Raw genomic sequence first — 13,260 nt, forward strand, 5'->3', positions numbered from 1 at the left:
CGAATGTGCACGGAATTGACTTATTTGGTGATCAAAACAACTCCACAGTTTTATGTGTGGACTATTCAAGTATTTTTGAACTGATATGACGGTAAAATGATTCGATACCAGTACTTTTTTATCAATATGAGTTAAGTATCGAAACCATGGTATCGATACAAAAAGTACTTGTATCGAAAGAAAAGTATCGATACTTTAATGGTATCGGTAGTATCGCAACGTCCCTAGTTCCAGCAAAGCAAATTTAAAACATCTAACAAAATGTTTTCTGTTCCATCAGTGCTGTAACTTGTTTTCAACTTGTTGGAAACAATAATTTTTTGTTGCTAGTTATACGTTCAGTCTAATGTTATGCGCATGCGTACAATGTAAAATATTAATTATTGTGTTTTTGTTTTATTCAATTGATAACGTATTAACGTCAAGAGTCTTGAGTCGTTTAATGTTTATTCGTTTACTGTGCTTACGAGTTACGAGTGACAGCTTAAATCATGTTTTTTATATTATATTTTTATTTTATTTATTGATTGAAATTTTGAGATAGATTTTGAATTTTCGACTCCTCGTCCACGTCCTCTTCATCATCTAACAGCTATGAATTTTCAGTTGGTAGCGACGATGAAGTTTATTTTGAAGACAGAACAAGACCGAAAATGAGAACTATTTTGAGATTGTAGCAAGGTAGGTAAGCTTTTGTTAATTACATTTGAGTAAACTACAAACAACAAATGGTAAGCAAACATTCCCCTCTCGGGTTTAAATTGTAACTTTTTTATCATTTATAAAACTTAGAGGCAGTTTTGGTAAATTTGTTGCTGGTTATTGATTTGGCAACATAAATTCTTTGTTTTTTTATTTCGGTACAATGACTTAGAGTTTATGGAACATTTCCGTGTTAGACGCCACATTGCCACTGGAGGACATGGAAAAATATCTGCCTACAAACAAGTAAATCACTATCAAGTTACTTATTTTCTCTATTTGACTCTAACCTTAAGTCCTAAGATAGGAGTTAAATACTATTAATGTTTTAAATAGAATCAATTAATTAATTAACTTTTGTGGAGTTCATAGGCGGACATTTGGTTCAATTTTTAGGGGGGCTATAATAATCCAATGTAAAGTGGACCGCAGGGGCTTCGCCCCCGCACCCCCACATGCTATAAACATATAACTAATACAAATATTGATATTTTTAATTTGTATTAAAAAAAAAAAAAAACACTAAATAAGGTAAATTTAAAAATAATTAATCCATTTAACGTGTTTCTTAGATCACCAGTTTCGTTATTAACTTCTTCTAATTGTAAATCATCCAAGTCGTCATTGTAAACGAGGTTTGTTTCAATGTTGTTAACATTTTTTATTTTTTCTTTCTTTTTAAGATCTTTTTTCACATTAAAAATACTAAACAAATTTGCCATGTTCAAAAATCAAAACACTTAACGTCTACGTCACAACACTCAACCGAGTCAACCGAACTACCAATTAAACTATTATAGTATTATTATAGTTGTATACTCGTATTCAACAATATTAACCGTCAATGGCGTCAATACTCAATTGTCATAACCACAAAAACGTTGAAACCTAAACAATTTTTATACACACAGATATATAAAAATTTTTATATATCTGTGATTATACACTAATTAATAATAATTATTATTATTATCAGAATGTCAGCGCGGCACGTGAGAGACCGTTTCTATCATGAGTAACCTAACCGCCGCCTAGCATACCGATAAGACGTGATAACGCGTCGTCTATGGGATATCCGCGTGACCGCGTGTTCGTAAATTAAATGAATTCGGTCAGTTGTTGGTGGCGGTGGATTTGATTGTTTGATGGCTATATATTCTAAGATTTTTAATGATATTATATTAGCGTCATTTGTTGGTTAAATATTATTTTACGATTTTCAAATAAAACGAAAACATAATAATTAAATCAACGAATAACATTAATAATTAAATTTCGATTTTGAGGGGGCTATTAAAATATTTAGGGGGGCTAAGCCCCCCTAAGCCCCCCCCCCCCCCCCCCCGATGTCCGCCTATGGTGGAGTTCCAAAATGTTCAATTATTTCTTCCCATAATTTGAGTCTATTCACACTGTCATAAGCTTGTATTTAATAAAAAAATACCATAATTTATAAATTAATACAAACCATAATAATTAACTTATTTCAAATACCTACATATTTTGGTTTAAAAATTTGTATAAATAGAGGTGCTAAATTGTGTATTAAATTAAATATTAGTTATTAAGTCTGTTAAATAAATCAATATATTTTATTTAATTTATATAATGTAGGTATTGCTTAAACAACAATAAAGATTTTAAAAAAAAAAATTTAAAAACAATAAATTATTGTTCTGATTCTGAAACTTATCTTAAATTATTAAACCTACTCATTTTTTTAGATTTTAATTTTTCTTTGGTTTGCTGGACATCAGACTTCCTCTTTCCGAGATGTTGCTGATTCGTTTGGCACAGTGGTTCCCAACCTTTTACGAGTGTGTCCCTAAAATTTTAAATTTAACTTTTGGCGACCCAAAAAAAAGAACATAATTGCAAGCATCGCTTTCATTTATTAACTTCAAAGTGGTATCTATCCTCAAATACTAAATATAATAAATTTATAAAATACAAATAAAAAACTGATCAACATACGTGACTTAGGTACGTCTTAAAATATTATAAAAAGCAATTTATTCTTTGTTTCAAATTTGACATGGTATTAATTGTATCAACTCTTATTTAATGATTTCCTTGATGCTGAACATATTCCACGAGTTCTTCAATATTTGGATGTATATTCATTGAAAGTGCACATTGCATATCGTGTTGAGCGTCAAGCCGGTTTCTATACTTTGTTTTGATGACAACTAACGTAGAAAAACCGGCTTCACATAAGTATGTGGTTGGGAATGGTAGCAATGCATTTTTGGATTCTCTTGATAAAATCGGTTTATCTTTAAGTTGTGCCCAAAATTTTCTTTTAAGACATGACTGGCATGAAGGTCAAAAAGTTCTTCTTGGAACCCTCAAATGTCTTCACCAACTTCGTGAACAGAAATTTCAAAAGGATTTCTTACCCAACTGTATTTACTGAGCTCTACGTTTTCTGGTATATATCGATCGAGTTCTAACTGTAATTTGTCCAAGTATGCTTGAAGCAGTAATTTTAAGTCATTTAATGTTACCTTTGTTGAATCTTCAAGAAATTCACTTAAAAGGGTAAATGTAGCAATTTTTCCTTGAAACAGTTTTTCCCGCCAAAGTGCGAGCTTTTGTTTGAATGATGAGAATTTTTCGCCAATATCGACCATTGTCCTATTCTTCCCCTGCATTTTAATATTCAATTCATTTAACCGTCCAAAAATATTACTTAGAAAAGTCAATTTAGCGACCCACGAATCATCATTAAGTTTATCAGCCAATGTGTGTTTTTTTTCCGTCAGAAAAATTTGTATTTCTAAACACAAAGGCATTACACGAGTAAAAATTTTTCCACGGGAAGGCCAACGTAAATACTAGTGATAAAGTAAATTTACATATTGTGATCCAATCTCGTCACACATGGCATGGAATATTCTTGAATTTAATGCTCTTGATTTTTTGAAATTAACAATTTGAATTACGTCTTGAAGTACTGAAAAAAGTTCTGGCTGAAATGTTCTAGTAGCTAAATTTTCTCGATGTAAAAAGCAATGAATAATAAAACATTTGAGTTAACTTCCTGAACTCGTTTACAAAATCCTATTCGATTCCCAAGCATTGCCGGTGCACCATCCGAACAGATTCCAACGCAATTACACCAAGCTAGATTATTTTTAAGAAAAATCCTTCAACTTTATTAAAAATATCTAAGCCTGTTGTCGTTGTAAGAAGAGGCTCACAAAATAAGAATTCTTCACGAAAATCGTTAGTACTTCGATAATGTATGAATACCATCAATTGTGCGTTATTTTGAATATCAACAGATTCATCAATTTGTATGGAAAATGTATTAGCTGCAATCGCTTGATGTACTAGCTCTTTTAAAATATTTTCAGACATAAGGTCTATTCTTTGTTTAACTGTGTTATCCGAAAGTGGGATTAATTCCAATTAGTTAGCAATGTTATCTCCGCAGACCATTCTAACCATAGAAATAGCTGCTGGTTTGATAAGTTCCTCTCCAATGCTATGTGCCTTTTTAGAGCGTGCGATTTTCAAAGCAACGTCAAATGATGCTTTTGTTGTTTTCTGTAATGAAACTGTAAGTGTAGTGGACGGACAATCAAGACGCATACGTTTTATTTTATTTTTATAGTCCATGGATAGTAACTATCAAACAACTGGAAGTTACCATGACTAAAAGCTACAGAGTGTTTTCCTATTTTATATGAATCACTAGCTTGATCATAATGCAAACCATAAGATTTATCATAACGTTTTATTACATGATGTTTATTATCTAAAACATTTGTAAATGATGGATCTAACTCATCGTCATCATCTTCATCACTAGAGCATACATTTTCTTTGTTCATTGTGAATAATATATATGTATATATAATATATATATATGTGTGTACTTAAAATTTGTTTATTTTAATAAACGTATAAAATCCGCATCTATATCTTCCTTCATTCAGTTCCTGCGTTTTATCGATAACCAAAAACCCGTAGTTGCTGCGATTCCAACAAAAATGATGATACAGCTTATTCAAAATGTTCGTTTTGCAGATTTGCAGTTATGCAAAATATGAATAAAGATATAACATGTATTCAACAAATTAAAATAAACTTTCCAATCACCCCAGATTTAAATGGTAAAATTTAAAAATGGTGTTAATATTATAACATGATACAATAACATGATCTCACTACTAATTAAATATTATTTAATGACAACACCAATCATTGACAGAAAAATTTAGTATTTATCATTATTCAGTAAACAATATTATTTTAAATTAAAAAAAAAAAAATATATTACATTTTAATAATTTATATTGAGAATTTAAACTATTACCTAGGTACTTAGTAGTAATTTAAGTATAAATATTAATCACATAGGTACCCACATTAAAAAAATTCTTTATATGATTTACACAATTTACATATTATGTGTATTTATTATACTGTGTGTAATTACTGATTAACATCTATATGACCAAATATGTATACTATAGGTATAGATTATTAGATTATAGGCAATTCTTCGCTATTGCAAGATTTCTCAGATATTAATTTGTTATTTATCTTCTGGATGTTAATTAATTATTTTTATTTTAGACCACTTTGAGCCAAGTCTCCGTGGTAATGTAACCATATATATTTCGGATTCTTCATAATTTTGAAAAAAAATTATATCGCTTGTGTCAATAACAAAATTGATGCATATTGCAAATTTTTTTTATTTAATATATTTAACGTACGAAGAGCTAAAATTAGAGTTTGTGTATGTACATTTTGTAGGTATAATTGTGGATGGAACAAAAGATATGAATATGCCAGTATTTTGATAATTCAAAAGCTTAAAACATTTCTTTGTAAACGACGTTATCAACTTTTTCTGGATCGGAGGCAAAAATATACAAATTAGTAATTCGATTAAGCGAACTATTCGATAAAGACTCAAATGGCTGGCTTGAAAAATTTCAGAAAAAAAATAATATTTCTTTTAAATCAGTTAGCGGCGATAACTGGAAAACAAAAATACCCGAAATTATTAATTATTGTAATAAATGTATGAATAATTAATGTAAAAATAAAATAAAAATTTAGGTAACTGGTTTTATTTTTCGTAAATGTTAGTTTTATCGTGTATGTAATTAATGTAAAAATAATATAAAATAAAATTATTGAATTTATTTATTTATTAAAAAAAATGTTTTCCTCTAAATAGTGGACAAAATTTCGGCGACCAAGAGTGTCCGCTGTTCAGAAGTTTCACTGTATATATTAAAGAAGGTTTTTCGTTATAAAACACAAATAAATATATTAGAGTAATTATGCTTTTTATATTCTGCCCCCCTTCCAGAAAAATAGTTTTTGCGCCACTGGGTTTGGGTAGTTTGCAGTTACTGCCGGGTGTTCAGTAATCACCATATTTGTGTACAAGTAATATGACTAAGATACGATAGTTAATACTTGGTAACAACTTTTAGTATATTGTGTGAAATTTGTATTTTATCGATTAATTAAATTATTTTCCACCGCTACCATTCCCGTATTAACTTCTGATATTTTTTTTTATTATAGTCACCCTAGGTTACAGTATACAATAAATAAATAACTTTGTACTAAATTATACCGAAGAAATTTTGTACATAAAATTAATAATTTTATTTCATACTTAAATTATTGCAGTTAGTCTAATTACGAACTATTAAAACCATAATGATCACTATACAATGTAAGGAGCATCAACTTTGGTCAGCAGACCCTATAAAAGCAATGAAAGCGTTTTACGATTGTCAAACCCGTCAAGTAACATCACAAATAAATAAATATAATAAATACATTTTTCATTTATAAACTGGATGGTAATTTATATTGGTTCTCAGATTATCACAATTTCCAGTTTAATGTTTTTTGAATATTTTCAGTGGTGGCGCCAGAATTATTTTTTAGGTAGGGCCAATAGAATAACGCCAACAATTATAAGGTAGGACCACAAAAAAAATTAAGTTAGGTATGAAATAGGAAAATATCTTTAATTTTTAAATTATTTTTCATTTCATAACGGCTAGTTGACTTTTGTAATATTTTTAATTCGGATTTTAAGCTTTCAATGTGTTACGTCCCGACTGAACGTCGATTCATACATCAACGTAGAGATGAAATACTGATGTTTACAATGTAATAATGTCTTAATTTTCACAAATGTATTAATACTTGATACAAAAATACAGTTTATATGCTATAAAGGTGTTGGTGAGCGGTGTTACGACCTTACTCTGAAATATTGTTTTAAATGACAATGAATGGTTTTACGACCTGCCTCTAAGTGTCTTAAATGTCCCTAACCGTCTGATGAGCTCTTGTCGTGGTCTCTCTTATATATGCTCGTGTCCGTAAGAGTAGGTGGTCGTACGTGGTGGTGAAATCTGGCACAAGGCAGAATTTGAGTCTCCTAGTGTAATTGGATAATTCTAGTCGATTCACATCCTCTCTTAGTAACACAGAATTTTTCCGAGAAGAAACGTGTGACAATGCTTTTATAGTTTAATTATCTACGTTTTTTTACGATGACCTCAGTATGTTATTTTATATTAATTGCCTACTTAGTTATATCACCACTCATAGTAGAAACGTACACTATGTTTTGAATATTGATAGGGTACGTAACATATGTCACCTAAATAAGCTTGTACAAAAAGAAGTATGGTATCATATGTAAAAATGTCGAAGATGCTGGATTAAAAGCACTTATCCCGTTGATTATCTAACTTATTTGTTATTTTGTCCAAAGTACAATAGAATACTCCAGATCTAAATTTGTTTTCTTCTATCGGCAATAATTGTTTTTCCATAGTGCTATATTCATGTATACATTTTTCTAATCTTTTTGGTGTTTTTTAAATAATTATTTGTTTAACTTTGTTTAAATTATGCAGATGGATGTGTTATATCACAATTTTTTGAAATTTTGGCTGCTTCATCATAAAATATTTTGTGTTTTTATAGGATTTCTAAGTTCCAAAAAGTGTTTTTTTTTTTGTAAATTCCACTAATATAATACAATTAGCCATAATATCAGTTTTAAAATCTTGTAAATATTTTCTCTACTTTGTATTTGTATTCAGAATATAATATCAACAAATACCAATAATAAATAAACAAATTTTAAATCAATTTTTCTTAATAGTCCTTCGGCTCCAAGAGAACATTAATTATTTATGGAAAAAGATGATTTATTTAAAAGCAAATAAAACAATTTAAAGAGTATTTTTTATAGCTTTACAACAATAAACTAGCGAAGACTATCTTGTTAGACATAGGCGTTTTATTTCTACTGGTTTTTAAAACCCGGTATTTAATACCTCCTTTTTTAATTCGATAAATTGTGAATGAACTACAGAACTAGAAAAAAAACATATAACTCGCGTAACAAAGTAAAGAATAAATCAGCTTCTTCTATATTTTGTGCTACATCAACTTTTATTAGATTTAGTCTGTGGTTTGCGCAGTGAGTATATATTGCTTGAACGACTTTATTTAAAAAAATAGCTTACACACCATTAACGTAGCCCCGCATAACGCTTGCTTCATCGTACATTTGTGCCACCAATTATTGATATAAATTTGGCATTTACTAAAAACTCGTTTTATAAGTGGAAATAAAAAATGAGCATTTAAATTTTTAATAGGTGTAAAACTTAAAAACCTCTTTTTTATTTCACATCGAAAAAGATATCTTACCACAATAAATAGTTTCTCTGTCTTGCAAAATAAATTGATTCTTTTGTTTCTTTGGAAATTTTAAATAAAATTATATTAGACATAATTTGAATAATTTAATTTTGTTTTGAATGATGTAAATATCTTGCATTTTTAAGCCCATTCATTTTCGCTTTAACAATATCATAAAAATTACTAATAGCACTCATTACCTCAATAAAATTCCCTTTGTTCAGACTATGCTTATTTTCACTATTTCTTCTCAAAGCTTGTGCTTGAACGGCTAGTATTCTTAATGAAATAATAATTTACTTCATATATCTCCTATATTCCATTACTATGTGTTCATGATGGTCTAAAATTTGAGATAAGACTAAGATATTTTTATTTTTATTATTTTTATGTTTCACTCATGATATTAAACATTTTTTATGTTCATCAGATTTTTCATACAGAAGATATCCTTTAGCAGACATTGCAATTTTCCAGTTTTTGTATCCTGTAATTCTATAATTTGTACTTATATTATTTTTTAATTTTTTGGAAAAAAAATCTAAAAGGAAAGCAAAATAAAGAATCTTCTACTATGCTGTATTCCAACTATTTAAAAAGTTCATACCAGTTGGAATTGTAACCTCTTATTTTTTTTTCGACCGACACCATATACAGTTTATGGATATTTTTTTAGTTTGAGTCGAGTAGGACTCACATCTTCCTAAGGTTTGGCTTATATTATTAGGACCAGGAATTCGTCAAAAACTATCTGGTATAGTTAAATATTTCTCAGCTACTTCATGTTCATTATAATTACGTCTTACCACTATATAATTTTCAAGGTTGCCTTCTTCACTTAAATCATCATTGAAAAATCTAATTTAAAAATAATAATACTCATAATACAGATGAAAGCTGGCTTAAATACTTAATATTACTTAATATAATAAAATGTATGACAAAATATAAAATTAATTAAGATCGAATTAAATGATTATTACCTATTGAATTATAAGATTATATAATAAAGTATTTATATATAATTTTTCAAATATGTACAAATGTTTTAATGATTTATCACACAGGTACCTACCCATTATTCCAATTTAACATAGATAATCAGAAAAATTATTTAACACTAACCTACTTAAATTTCATAATTATCATCGATTATAGAAAAATGTTTAATATGTTATGCCGATAAAATACTTAAACATATTTCAGATAAATTTAGCTACTTTAAAAATAATTGATGGAAATTTTAAATACCTGGTTATAGGACTAGAAATTTTCGAATTGGAGAATTTCAATTCCTAGGGTTCAGCTTCAGACTCAACTTCATTAATAATATTACTTTTTATTTTATTTTTCGACTTCATGAAGAAATCATCTATGTTATTTCTATTTCTCTTTTTTATTTTTAATAAAATGATTACACAGGTATAAACACGTATAAAATAATTATATAGGTAGGCAATACAATAAGTACCTATATATCCACAACGTATCAGTAAATCGACTGAATACGAATACTGAATGCACTTCTGATTACTGTAAACTATAAACTGCACTTTACAAGTGAATAATATTATTTATACAACATGATTACAAATATTTCAAAAATTAAATATTAAAGTTAATGATAATTTTGAAAAAAAATTTTAATAAGCATAGTCTAGCACGGTTTACTGTCTCACTGATGTCTATTTATAGAAACACAAAGGATTTACCTACATTACCAAAAGTGAGTATGTATATTGTATATTATTATTAGACAATACACATACCTATATATAATTATCTTGGTAGTATAATTATTACAAAACATGTTAATATAATGAACTATTATCGTAGCGAAGTAGATTCGTATGTAATTCCGAATATAAAGATACTATCTTAATACTTGGTAGGTAATAATGCTCTTTTAATCTAAATTACATACACTGAACAAAATGCAAATGCCTATGAAAAATGACTATTATTATTTCTAAGGTCAGACCAGTGGTAGGGCTAAAGGTAGTACAAGGAATTTTCGGTTATGAGTGAGTTGCGGTCCAACATGTCATCTACGTGTTGAAGACCGGTGAATTGCGGCCCGGTCATATTTTATCACTAAGTTATTCGCGGCCTGGGAAATTTATTTATTTTAAATTTTGTGCCAGCAGTATCGGCAATATCTTATCTAAAGTAGATACCATAACGTCAATAGTTCAAACGAAAAATATTACAGTGTTAATCTGTTCACCACTTGTCCACTTAGTATCTATGTCTACGAAAACTAAAAATTCTGTTTGAGTGTGTTATACAGTTTATTATAAGTGCGTTATAGAGTTTGTAAATAGTTAAAAATCAAAACCAATTATTCTCTACGAAGGCTACAAATTTCGTTTTCACAAAACACTAAAAAACGATGTACAGCGGTGGCCTTGCAGTGTCAAAAGTTGTAAGTGCTTTTTAAAATTATCTCCTTTAAATAAAATAGTTGACAGTTATACTAATCATAACCACAATAAAAATGACAAAAAGTCATAAATAGGCAAATATTAAGTAATTCTCTGAAAAGAAAAGCAATAGCTAGAAGACATTTCTTGCTAACCTTCAAAATTAATTCGTTCAGAATTGAAGAAAGGCGATATATCGACTTTGACAACGAATGATTTATCATTAATTCGACACAATGTTCATCGTGCCCGTTCATTTGTACACCCCCCTCTGTCAAAATGCATTAAAGAATTACATGCTGCTTTAGAGTCTATGAATATAAAAACTAATATAGGTGAGCCATTTTTGTTTATCAACGACAAAGAAAATTTTATAATTGGTTTTTCTACTACATAAAACATAAAAGTACTGTGCGATGTCTTTCAGTCTTCCTTAATGCTAAAATAAGAGGATGTCAATATCACCTAGGGAAAAGTTGGTGATGGAAAATTTAAAGTTTCGGACTCACGAAAATGTATAACACAAATATAGATAAAAGGTATTTAAAAAAAATTTTTTCTGGTTTGCCATTTTTGGATTCTGACAACATCATTGATTGCTTCACTGATGACTTTTTAGCAATACTGCCCGCTAAAGATGATCGGGTTGTACAATTTACCGACTATGTTTTCGAAAACTATATATCCGCGGATGCTATGTTTCCTCCACAAATTTGGGCACAGTTTTTTGCTAGCTTTAACCGTACCACTAACGGCTGTGAAAGTTTTCATTCACACCTAAGTTCATCGTTCTACTATAGTCATCCTAACATCTATAATTTTATTGATGTGTTAGTAGAAATTCAATCAGAAACATATTATATCAAATGTAGAAGCAATGGAATAAAAACGAATAAAATATGTGAAAAAGAAGCATTTATAAGACAATAGATGACAAAGCTAGCACAAAAAGAAATAGAGCAGTTTGATTTCGTCAAATCATTAAGTTTTAAGTTTTTTTCCAACCAATAAATATAAATTTAAATATACCATATGAATATTTGCCATTTTTCATATTTTATAAAAATTAAAAATTAATATAATATAAATATAAATATACCATATGAATATTTGCCATTTTTACATATTTTACAAAAATTTAAAATTCATTTTACCATAAATTACCATACATTTTGCCATTAAAAAAAAAAAAAAATTTGGGAGACGACTCAGCCAACCTCCTCGTGGTGTCTTATGGGTAACGCTGAAAGGCTGTTTTGAAGTGATAAATAAAATGTAAAATGTGGCCGCAACTCGTACGTCTGTTTTATAAACACGGGCCGCAACTCGTACGTTATTTAGGAATCGGGCCGCAACTCACCAACACCGGAATTTTCAGGTAGGGACATGGCCCTATCTGGCCAGTACTTGGCGGTGCCACTGAATATTTTCATAATTCATGCACACCACAAAATACAATAAAATAAATGTCAATACTAATATTTCCAGTTCTCGAGTTTTAAAAAATTTTAATATCCAATCACAGAAATATAATTTTTTTGTATCATGTTATTTATTTACTCGTATTTTATGTGATTAGGTATGTAGTGAGAAAAAAAACTTTGAAAATAATTACATAGATCATCGACATTGGGCAACTGATCTCAATGACGTGAGAGAAGCATTAAATGAATACAATGAAAAGGTATGCAACAACTTTTTTTATGATTGTAACTAGTACCTAATATAATGTTCAATTCAGAAAAATTATATTATATTTTATAAGTATCACTACATAGTAGGTATATTTTATTTTACCATACAGTTTGGCAGTTGGTTTATTTTTCTTTTGTAGTTTTGAAATAATTATAACTACTTATTTATATCGAACCAACTATTAGACTGGTTATTCCAACAACATTATTAAAGTTATTTTAATAAGTCATACAATATGAGTAGTTGGCATAAACATGCTTTTATCAGTTGAATTATCTCATAATTCTATAATTTAAGTTCAAAATATGTTTCAGAGCTAATGTATAACATGGAATTGTTCGAGATTTTCTGAATTCCTTCAAATGGCACATTATTCTATGATACTAAAAATTGTGATTTATTGTCTTTAAATTGTTCGTGTTTAGCTTCAAACTTCAATCATATTAAAGCCAATGGATCACATTTTTTATATTAAAGATAGTGAACTACTGAACTATATTATGATGGAATTTAGGGTTTATTTCTCGAAGAAATTTACATCAAAGCGTAACAATGTCATTTCTCTCCATCAAAAATATTCGGCCATCATTAAACTTTTTATAAGAAAATTAAAAATTTTTCAACAAATTTTGCAACTAACGTAAGGATCCAGAATAATTGATTTTCTGTTCTAAAGCATTTAATATCAAATTCGCTATTGGGTAGTCGCCTAAATCATATAACTCGTGTA

At 28.8% G+C, this 13,260-nt stretch overlaps 1 protein-coding gene across 1 annotated transcript in view; it reads left to right on the plus strand.

Annotated features, from left to right (window-relative positions):
* Positions 1-421: 421 nt before the first annotated feature.
* LOC149061213 (uncharacterized) overlaps positions 422-13,260 on the plus strand; it is a 60,691-nt gene continuing 47,852 nt past the window's right edge. The window contains exons 1-2 of the mRNA XM_089230879.1: positions 422-681; positions 12,415-12,519. The gene's annotated coding sequence lies outside the window, so the exon portion shown is untranslated. The remainder of the gene's footprint in view (positions 682-12,414; positions 12,520-13,260) is intronic.

This window comes from Diuraphis noxia, unplaced genomic scaffold (genome assembly GCF_037042655.1).
Source record: "Diuraphis noxia isolate RWA-SAM2 unplaced genomic scaffold, SU_Dnox_SAM2 contig0001, whole genome shotgun sequence".
NCBI lineage: Eukaryota > Metazoa > Arthropoda > Insecta > Hemiptera > Aphididae > Diuraphis > Diuraphis noxia.